We start from the raw sequence: 11,986 nt of genomic DNA, 5'->3' as shown, positions 1-11,986 counted from the left end.
TTCCTTTGCTTTGTCTGTTCCCTTCGTAAGTCATTGTTTAATTTCCTGTACATCTTTCTGCCCTCTTCTGTACAATAGCGCAATCAGGATTTTATTTCGGGAGCGGCCAAGACTACCTACTACAGTAGTCTGCAAATGACGTGCTGCACCATCCGATATGGACAAAATTGAAACTTTGAATTCTCGCTAATACAATAAATTTAGTTATCCCTATTATTAACATGTTAAAATGCCTTAAAATAAAAATTCAAATTCACAAATTATCTATTATTAACGATTACAATTTTTAAAATTTACACTGTAATTATTTGTACATCTTTATTTTTGTATATGATTATGCGCTTTTATTACTCTTAACATTTATTAATCTAAGAAATTAATTTAGGGTTTTCACTGTTTTCCTCTTTTTATACAGTCCTTTGACTTAATTCAATATTCATTTATACATTGATCTGTTTTTTCACTGGCGCAAATTGCGGGGGGAATGAGGGGGACATGTCACTCCAATCTTGGAATTGGTGGGAGTGTCCCCCAATAATCCGAGTTGAATCTTTTTTTTTTTAAAATTGATTTGTGTCCGATTGCCACAAAGGAAAGTGAGATGAAATTGTCCCCCCAGAATAAGCCTCAAATCTGCCCGCCTCCCAGTATTGAAGACAACTGTGCTCCCTGATCCTGCACAGGATTGTTTTTCAATTTTACAATTATTTTGAGCATCGGTTAACAAAAAAAAAAAAAAAAAAAAAAAAAAAAAAAAAAAGAAACGAAAGGAAAGGAAAGTCTTACTTGTCGCCCCAATGTTGAAGACAGATTTACGCTGATATATATATATATATATATATATATATATATATATATATATATATATATATATATATATATATATATATATATATATATATATATATATATATATAGGGTTCATTATGACAGTAATGAGCATTGCTTTAGAAAAACTGTTTTATTGTTCCGATTGTTACAAATCTTTAAAATTCCTCAAAATACGCTTCTTCTGCATCGATACACTTCTGCAGACGTTTTTTCCAGAAGTCTTGGAAAGCATCTTTAAAGTCCTTGGCTGGAATAGCTTTTAAAAACCTTGTAACATGGGCTTGAATGTTCTGCATGGAGTCCCAATGTTTTCCTTTGAGGCCTCCCTTCAAACGGGAAACAAAAAAAAAAAAAAAAAAAAAGTCGCTAGGAGCCAGGTCAGGAGTATAGGGGGTGGGGGACCACTGGGGTTCTGCTCCGGGCCAGGAAGTCGACGACGGTGAAGGCGGTGTGACTTGGTGCATTGTCGTGGTGGAGTTTCATTGAGTCTTTGATGTCACTTCGAACGCGGGCGACCCTGCGTTTCAGTCTCTTGAGCACTTCTAGATAAAATCCTGCGTTGACAGGTTGTCCTGATGGCACAAACTCGAAATGGATGATTCCTCGAACGTCGAAGAAGACAATGAGCATGGTTTTGATTCGGGATTTGCTCATGCGCACCTTTTTGGGCGGGGGGAGGATGAGGTGTGCCACTCCGCACTCTGCCTTTTGGATTCTGAATCGTATTCGAACATCCAGGATTCGTCTCCAGTTACGACCGAGTCTAAAAAGTCCGGATCACTTTCACACAATGCCAACAACTTGCAACGCAAAACTCGAAGTTTTTTTTTTTTTTTTTTTCGTTCGTCAACACCTTCGGCACAAGCTTCGCACAGACCTTTCTCATTTGCAGGTCCTTGGTCACTATCCCATGTACCGCAAATGTTGACATGTTTAGGGTGTCCGCGATTTGTTGAATGCTCACACGCCGGTCTGAGCGCAACACTTCACGCACACGGTTAACGTTGTCGTCGGTCCTGGCCGTTGTTGGGCGTCCAGAACGGGGCTCGTCGGCGACCTCCTCCTGACCCTCCTTGAACGACTTGTGCCATTTTCCGGCCTGGAATCTTGACAAACACTCTTGCTTGTAGGCCTCTTTCAGCATCTGGTAAGTTTCCGTAGCATTCTTACCCAACTTGACGCAAAATTTTATGGTGTAGCGTTGTTCGAGCGAACCCTCCACCGCGTCGTGTTACAAATTGTAAAAACGTGCTCCACGCGGATCGACATCCACACGCTGTCAAAGCTCGCAGCAGACTGACTCCGGGCGCCAGTGTTGCCAGACCAGTCAATTGGAAAAGCAGGAGATTCGAAGATTAAAAAAAAAAAAACAGGAGAAAGCAGTAGACACATACAGTGGTGGCGTTTGAATGTAAATCCGGGGGGGGGGCAATAAAATTTGCCATTATTACGGGCGCAGTAGTCAAAACAAGCAGTTCAGAATTCATTTCCGATGAACTACGTTGAGCAAATAAAAGGGAGAAGACCCGATTTATATCAATATTATTTGATACACACGTGTGTGAAGTAAAACGTAGTGAAAGAGCAAAGTGTAGTGGGAAAATGTCTTTTCATGCACGTAGCGATAACATAGCTATATGGTACAGTCACATGTGATCGTGGAGTAAGACGATTTCTTGCTGACGATCGTGGAGAAATGATCTAAGCCACTTTACAGTTGTATCCTTTGGATTCATATTATATACAGTAAAGCTCTATAACTATATGCTCTACAGAGCTTTGTGTATTATAACAGAGAAATTTCATCTTTTTATGCGAGGAAACATTGAAAATTCAATATTAATAATAATATATTTCTTTAACTTCTCGAAGTAAGGAAAAAGAAGGAGGTTGTTTCCTTTTCATTTTCTTTCGCAGTAGATCAGTAGAACGTAGAAAAATCAGGAGATCTCCTGCAAAATCAGTAGATCTGGCAACACTGCCGGGCGCGTTTGGAAGGACAGGCCACCCACTACTTTTTCCGCGCCGGCAGCGTGCGCTGCGGTGGATTGTTGAGTCAGGGTAGCATCATGTTCATTACTTTCATAATGAACCCTGTATATATATATTGGAAATTTCACCAAATTTGTCTGCAGTGCTACTGTATAAGATAGGTTAGGTTATTTTTAAAAGGGGCCTGGGCCCGCTAGCTCCTAGCTGATTGCGTCACTGCTTCTGTACCAAACCCGTTTCCTCATTTAAAAAAAAAAAAAAAAAAAAAACTTTCTGCAACATTTGTTCTGTAACCCATAGGAATCAATAATGAAACCAAAGTTATACCTCCTTTTACTACTTTCAGTTTCAAGAGAACAATAAAAACAGAACAAATTTATTCGTGGGATCCTGAATCCACAGAAGAAAGTTATTTATCCCCATTTCTTACCATTTTCTGCTCTACACTGAAAAGAAATATGTATGCGGCGTCTACGTAAAATCGTATGTTACATTTGTAAATCCTGTAGTTTTTGGTTTTAACGTACAGCAAATGTATAACTGAAAACGCATGTTTTATAATACTTTCTGTATAAGTGTTCCATCTATATGTACTTTCCGTATGAAACAATATAGGTGGTCACGATCTCACATACAAATGGACGTATATAACATATAGCTGACGAAGGCAACATACATAGGCTATATGTATATAATATAAGGAAGACTGTTAGATATCAGACATCCTGCAACGGCATGATGTAACATCTAAGAGCAGTGCCTATGTAGCATACGGATAACGTATGCTCCGTACTGATTTCTGTAGTTAACATAAGGATTCCGTATATTTATTCAATATACCGCTGTCCGGAGAACGGATTTTTTTCAGTGTGCATAGCATAGTTTGGAAATCTAAGCAGTAAATTATAACGAGATGTAATTTCTTGATATGCGTTCAGAATCTGAATAATAGCTTCCATCATTGCTTTTATTCCTCTATTATTGTTAGAAGCGGTAGAAATCTCCCGATATATATATATATATATATATATATAGAGAGAGAGAGAGTTTGTTTTTATAGTCGAAACACTTCTTCCTGGCTATGATTTCGTAATTTTTAAAGTTAGGTTTGTATTCTGGATACAAAATAAAGATTTTCATTTTAATCGTTAACCTAAAACGTTAACCTAAAATAGCTAATTGTGTTTTGCTAGTGAGTAACTTTGCCTGCAATATAGTCAATTAATATAACAAGAAATATATCTCCGAAAGAAGCAATTAGTAGCAGTTTCATTAAAATATCTTTCTACAGACAAGAAGCTGCAAATAAATCAAGCTTTCACAGAACTCTGCAAATAAACTCGCCCTGAATTTGACTGTCTCCTGTTGACGAAGAATAGAACTATTTAAACAAATGATCCACAATTCACACATACATTGAATATTGTATGAAAGGATAATGCCAAATAAACGACTAATGCAGTTATCGTTCGTGCCTAAAATGCAATGCAAAACGATGTTGATTGTAAGCAACATTGTCAAATAAAGGGTTTATACAGATGTATATTATGCGGGAAGGGGGTTCACGGGGATTCTTTATATTTTGATCCCACTCAAACAAATCAATTGAAGCGTCCCTGCCGGGGATGGTTCTTTCTTCTCCCCCAAACCATGTTAAGTGATAAAGTTTTAGTACGCCAAACTACTGCTTTTGTCATACTCAAAAGCATGTTTCGGGAACGTTAACTGCGGGTATCTCAGGGATGATGTAGTTAACAGGGGCGGATCCAGGGGGCGACCGCCTTCCCCCCCAGAAGAGGAAACTTTCTTATTTTATATACAAATAAAACCATCCCAGAGTTTGGAGCTCAAGAAGCTTTAAGTAGCAGTATTACAACCCACCGCCCTCCCCAGAAGTCAGTCCTGGATCCTCCCCTGTAGTTAATATATTTGTTGATGAATTTATTAATGTAATAATCTTCATGTTTGTTACTGTTGTCAGATAATCAGTATATAATGGTGGATGGGAGGAGGTCATTGTCCCGTTTTCAACTATTGCATCTTGAGACGTGCTCGTGGGGCCGCGGTGGCTCAGTAGCAGAGTTGGCGTGGGTCAATGAAAACTTGACCCACGACCCACTGACCCACCGTGACCCAAGACCACTGACTCACCACCCACCGTGACCCACCACCCATCATGAACCACTCTCATCCACTGTGATCTACTCTGACTCACCAAAATCCATCGTCATCAACTTTGAACACGATCCACGGCCTCTTCTGTACTGACTAAAGAGTTTACACTTGTAATTATTGTGAAATTGTCACTAATCGGAGTTTGAATTTCTAGTCAATCGCTCAAGCACCACTCTGTTACAATAATGGTGGATCTGACCTTTACAATATCAAATAGTAAAGTGTTCATCAGTAAGGAAATTGAAGCACTTCGAGGTGGGGGAAATTAGTGTGTGCCTAAAATATACTTGTACTAAGAGAGTATTCTTGCAAGTGTTAATTTCTGAACGCATTCCAAAAGAAACTTCTATTCACAGGAAAATACCGCTGTACAATATGGAAAAGGTTATGGTTTCTCAGTTCACAGCATTTTTCTCACAAAAGACTTGAAAATCAGTTTTTCATAGTGTGTAAAGGTACTCGAGTACCCTCTGTGAGAGTATCTCCATAAAGTATCTCATAATTGTAATTTGTGTAATCACTAAAACACGACGTTAAATTTAAGTTACAAATATGCATAATTGCAATTATTATGAATATTTATTCAAAGTAATTTACCTAAAGCAAAGAAGAGACTTATTAAAAATTAGGTACAAAGTTGAATAACACAAATAAGCCATTACTAATACAAGTATACATTTTCCATAACTCGTAATTTGCCACTTTAAAACAAATCTGAAATTGGGTGTATTTCCTGTTGGGCTCCAGAACTTTTTCGTGGTAAATCATCCGCAGCGGAATGATGTCCATCCTTCAGCCAAGAAATAACTATACTACTACTTTAAGCTTGTCTAGCGGTGGGCCATTAACATTGATGAACAACAAGTTAGACAATGTTTGAGCATTTAGTTTATTTCTTATATCAGTCATCTGTAAATTCATAAGGGGAAATCCCCATCCGCACTCTGTCGTGGAAATTGATAATACTTCTACCCGATTCTGCAACTCCTCATCGACAATCTGCTTGTTAGACTTAAGTCTGATAACGATTTTTCTCGGTCAGTTTTGAAATAATCAGCAAGAAGTATCATCTCTCTATCACCATACAACATCTTTTCAATATCGACCATGTCAGTTGTCAATGTCGACTCATGGAGAACAGAAACTTCATCTACCACATCTTCGATAGGGAATCTTGTGCATAAATTATCAATTAAAGCCTGATAAACTGATGATCTCTTATTTGTTTATAAATTTAATTTTTGTAATTACACATGAAGATTTGATGCAATTACCAAGTTTCCTTCCCCCTCTAGAAAGCGAAAGGGAACGAGGTTCCTGAAAAGTCTTCAGAGGTGAATGGGAATTTCCCTCTTTCTTCCCCTTCAATTACCACACTGCTGTTTGCCATGGGCCAAATTACTATGAATTTCAATTAAATTATCATAGTATAATTATTTCCTTGATGAATTATCGATACTTTTCAGTGGAAAAAAGGATGAAATTTGAAAGTCCCAAACCAAGGTAAGTGGACCAAATAAACGGGAAAAAAGAGTAAAATTTTCCATATAATTATGCGTACAATCCAAATTTAAAATTTCCGTGTAATTAAGCTTACAGTGCAAATTTTATGTCTATTTTTTCACAACTTTATGGGTTGATTGCCCTGTGCTGTAAGCGCTCCATATAATAAACATAAGCTTCAACAATTATTATAGTAGAAAGCAATGGATATATGAAGCAAAGCACTGTATTTTTTTGTTTCTGACTTATTTTCTTAACTAGTATCGATCGTTTTCGATCATTTTTACAAATTAATTCACTACCAATTTCCCATATATAGAAAGTGCCCCCCTACATAAAGGAGAATTAAAAAAAATGCCAGGACAAGTTTAACGGCTTGCAAGATACTCATTTTTTTTCCGCAAAAATTCGGATCCTCACTACCTCCTTAGGATGTTATGTATTATAATGAAAGCAATATAACATCCCAGTTTGGATTAAGGCCTAACTATATACCAAAAGTAATTTCATTTGACTTTGCAATTTGACCGTGATAATCAGGCATACATGGTTACATTCACTTTTTATATAATCATTTATATATTACAGTGATTCAAAAATGTATTTTTTCCAGTAGTTAGCTCCTCTAAAAACTCACAGGTCTCGAAAGCCAAGTAGTAGTATAAACCTTATTGCTATTATTACAATTACAAATATCATTATCCAAAAGTGCCTAAAGTTCCTTTTACACTTGGTTAGATAAACTCACCTCAGGTAAGGAGACAGAAACAAATGGAAAAGGAAGGGAAATGAAGGTCTTGAAAGTAAAACGAAGACAAATTTACCAGTCTTCTGAAGATACTGTCTACAATGCAGTGAGCAGAGTGGGTCGGTAGATCAGACTAAGTCGGTGGGTTGCAGTGGGTCATGGTGGGTGGTGGGTCTCAGTGGGTCACGGTGGGTGGTGGGTCGCAGTGGGTCATGGTGGGTGGTGGGTCGCAGTGGGTCACATGCTGTTGACCCATGACCCACTCAGAAAACTCGACCCACTCCATCACTGCTCAGTAGTAGAGCGTTCACCTCTGGTGCTTGGGGTCCGGGTTCGATCCCAGCCCCTGCCAAGTGAACTTTGTGGTGGAGAAACACCGTGTGCGTGGGTTTCTTCGGGGCTCTTCCGTTTCCTCCCACTTTCTTCATTCCACCCTTTCATTCATTACTCATTATCACCGTCTCCTTTAGCCTAACCGACATAACCGTGGGACGTAAAACTCAAAGATTTCATTTCATTTCATTTGAGACGTGCTCTGTTGAACCTCATTTTATCCTCCAATATCCAGGAATAAAAGTGAGAGGGAACGCGGCAGATGGCATTTCCTCACTTCCAAAAATTTCCAGTGGCATCCCTCCACTTCCTAAAACTTACAATGGGCAAAGATAAGTACGAGGGACTGCGTGACGTCATGCGTTCTCCTACCTTTTCAGATCCACTTTCGTCCCTGCCAATATCGATGACTTAATTCACGTACTGGGTATATTGATTCTTTTAACAAGATAAGTTCAATATCCGCCCTTAATTTCTCTATTGAAATCAGTGGAAATAGTAGTCTCATTAGATCTGGTTTCAATATTGGATTATTATATCTTACGCAAATCAAAACGTAAAGCGAAACTTTTTTTCTTTCTTTCGTTCTAACAGTATTGATTTATTTTGTTCAACTGAAGCAGTGACGCCTTGCAGAATGAGTCAATTAAGTGTAGCTGCAATAAATGGACGTTATATGTTTACGCTTCTGAGGAATTTTTCACACTCGTCAGCTGTGAGTCACTGTAATATACTGAATTAGTCATCCGAAAGAATAGCCTCGTATCACATCATATTTAAGCCACCTCAGCATCAATATGATTGTTTTTTAAATACCATGGAACACGTGTCTTTCTTGAATCATAGACACGATCAGATCGCATTCAAAGTTTCTACCTCAATCTTCTTATTCTATCTTTCTATATACTTAGGTAACGTTGAAAGCTGTTAGACAGAGAAAAAAATAGGCAGACCACAAGTATTTTGGCCAAAAAGAATATGAAAAAAAAAGAATTGAGTTGATTTTGAGTTTAACATCCCTTTCAGCAGCGAAGCTATATGAGATGGGACCTACTGATTAATCCGTACCAAAATGAGCTCCCGTCGGGAATCGAACCCGGGTCTCCTAAACCAAAGGCGCGTACGCTAGCCGCTTAGACACGAAGGGACTCATGAAAAATAAAGAATATATGGTGCAGTTTTACTATACGGATCCACTGATTCTAAAATGTACGAAAAAATTTGGGGAAAAATCTTTATTTTGCCAATTTTATGTCGAGAACAGAGCCCAACAAACCCCTGTGGGGCTTCTAACCTCTTCTATAGTAAAACTGCACGGACTTCATAACAATAACTCATACATTATGACTTGTTAGAGAGCATTTATTGTTACTATCAAGGTCAGATTATGGTTCTCAAAGGCCTTAAAGCACTTAAAAGGTTTCGGGTCCCCAAATATACATACAATAATAATAAAGCATACAATAAAATTTTATTTATGGAAATTAAACAAAACTCACAGTAAGATGGAAAATAATGTTCATTTTTGTATACCTGTACCTCCACTTTATTTCTATTTTGGAAAATTTTCTTCTTCTTTTTCTCTTCTTCTTTTCTCTTTCTTCTCCTTCTTTCTTCTACTAACTACAAAGACAACAGATGAAAATCATGTAACGTTCAGTGCTGCCAACTTGCTAGAACAGAAATGGCGGCCATTTCAAAATTTGTGTTCTTCATGGGACACGCTTTGTATTTTTTGGAACAAAATGTTTCTCGCTATGTATTACCGTTCTTTCCACTTCGGTGATAAGATTCTGACAAGTTCAGGTTTGATGAATGTCGAGATGAAAAATTACTTTTGAATTCATATGAAAAAAAAAATCTTACCGTTTCTGCTCTATGCAGATAGATATTGAAACCGGAAGTAATAGTTATAATACAGAAGTAAGTGTAGAGATCGAATCTACTCTTGTGACGATCAATCTGTTGATCGGTGTTGAAATCCACATTGGTTGCTATCAACTCTTTCAGTTTGAGTAGAGGTTAAGAGAGGAGGTAGAACGCTGAGTGGATTCGTAAAACCATTTCTAGCTATGTATTATAACCTGTCTATAGACGGACGGGCACAGCCGTTCTTCTTTCTTCTATTCCATAAGGCATAGAATTAGTTAGTTATGTATGTTTGACTCTTCGATCCTTCTTTTCCCACCCAACTTTCTTTTGAATTGCATCAACAACTCCCAATGCTACTAAAGAGGAACTCGAATAAAATCGTAGAATTCAATGTGATATTTCTGTATTGGAATGATATGAACCTTGTTGCATACAAGTAATAAGTTTTGACTTCCAAACTATGCGATGTAGAAGTATCTATTTCTACTAGATCCATCTTAAATTGTCCTCCCATCTGCGCCTAGGTCTTCCTAATAGTCGTTTTCTGATTGGACTTTCAGTTAAAACTTTGAAAGCGTTCCTCTTTTCTTCCATTCTGGCTACATGACCTGCCCACTTGAACCTTCTAGACTTGATGACCATAAGTTGAGGGGAAAATGCGAAAAGTATGGGATGAAAATAACCGTTAGAAAGACAAAAAGCAATAACAATTGGAATAAAGTTGTCTATATCAACTAGAAATATAGAAATAGGATGGGAGAAAATAGACCACACGAGTAGTTTTCGGTGCCTAGTAGTATTATTAATGAGGGCGAAATGCGAACGTGAACTGAAAGCAAGGATAGAAATGACCACAGTAGTATTTAGAAAGAAGAAAAATGTGTTTGATGAGTGTTGGAATAAAGAATAAACAAAAAACTAGAAAGTATTTCGTGTGAAATATTGTACTCTAGGACAGAAATATACACTATACGAAAGCGATGAACAAGACTAATTGCTTTAAAAATGTGGTTGTGGAGAAGAATGAAGAAACAGCTGGTTCGAACGGATAACGAATGGAAAAATGTTATCAATAGTTGCAAGAAAAAGAACAATATTTGATTTAATTAAAATGAGGAAAAGAAATTGATGTGGGCGTTAGCTGAGAAGGTACGTGGAAGAAAAAGTAGCGAGGGGACGAAAGAGACTACAGTTGGTAAATGGTGTTGTAAAACAGAAAATTCTTAAGTGAAAGGAACATGTTAGCTGGTGGCCGTTCTGCATAGAAGTTTTCAGTTTGCCGCAAATGACCTGCCAATAATAGCAGACTACCTATAATGATGATTATGATGTTTTTGGTAAATCTGGTCTCTGTATAGGAAAAATGAAATGAAATCTTTGAGTTTTACGTCCCACGATTATGCTGACTAGGCTAAAGGAGACGGTGGTGACGCAATAATAAATGAAATGGTGGAATGAAGAAAGTGGGAGGAAACGGGAGAACCCCGAAAATACCCACGCACATGGTGTTTGTCCACAACAAAGGTCTCTTGGTGCGAACTGGGATCGAACCAGGGACCCCACGCACCAGCTCCTCTCCACACACAGCTCTCTGTATACAAAAAAAAAAAAAAAAAGAGAGAGAGAAAATAAAAGAAAAAGCATGAGACTCGGGATTTTCTTAACACTCAATATCCTGTAGCAGAATGAATCTCTAGGCTATGTCCAAACTTTAGCACACATGTTTCCTGCAAGAACATGCAACAAAAAGTCTTTATGAATGTATACGCGATACTGCATTGTTGTGGAGACATACAGTGTGTCCGAGAATATGCTGAATAGATGACAGAACGCCTATCGTGCAGGTAATATGAATGTTATCGTTCATTTGCTAGTTATTTTGAATACTTCCTGCAATAACATTATGCCCAGTGTGGAATATGTTCCTTCCTTTCGAGAGGTATGTGTGTCACTCCCAAGATTGAAATAATTAGATATTCTAGCAGTCGTTGTGATCATTTACCTACATTGTGGTACACTGATCACTGTTTTCAACATATCAATGTGTCTCTGAAGCTCACCGATGGTCTGTACTCCTCAGATATCAAACCGCTTCGGAGATATACAAGGTGACCCAGAAGGCACGGCACACGCTGCAGGGCATGAAAGATCATCTGTGATCCTGAAAGGAGTGTTGTCCACGAAACTAGAACTTTCTCTTCTTGTCACGGTTCCACGTCTCAAAATGAAATGAGAGCCGAGTCGAGAAATGCATTTTCAGATTTGAGATCAAAATGTCAAACATGACCATTCTCGTCTCGTTTTCCAGACGAGACAAGAAATTTAATGAGTCTCTCGGAGGCAACACTAATTCAACCAAACTTGAGATCTCAAACACTGTTTTAATGTTACATGTTTCATAACATTAAAAACATAAACTAATAAAGAGATGGTACAACCATATAATGAAGAGCATTTGTCAATGATTAATGATATGCAAGTCATTTCACAATATACTCCAATAAATTTGTTTTAAATGATGTTATACCACAC

Source organism: Thermobia domestica, chromosome 15, assembly GCF_964235325.1.
Source record: "Thermobia domestica chromosome 15, izTheDome1.hap1.1, whole genome shotgun sequence".
Taxonomy (NCBI): domain Eukaryota; kingdom Metazoa; phylum Arthropoda; class Insecta; order Zygentoma; family Lepismatidae; genus Thermobia; species Thermobia domestica.
Note: the sequence above shows the minus strand (reverse complement) of the source record.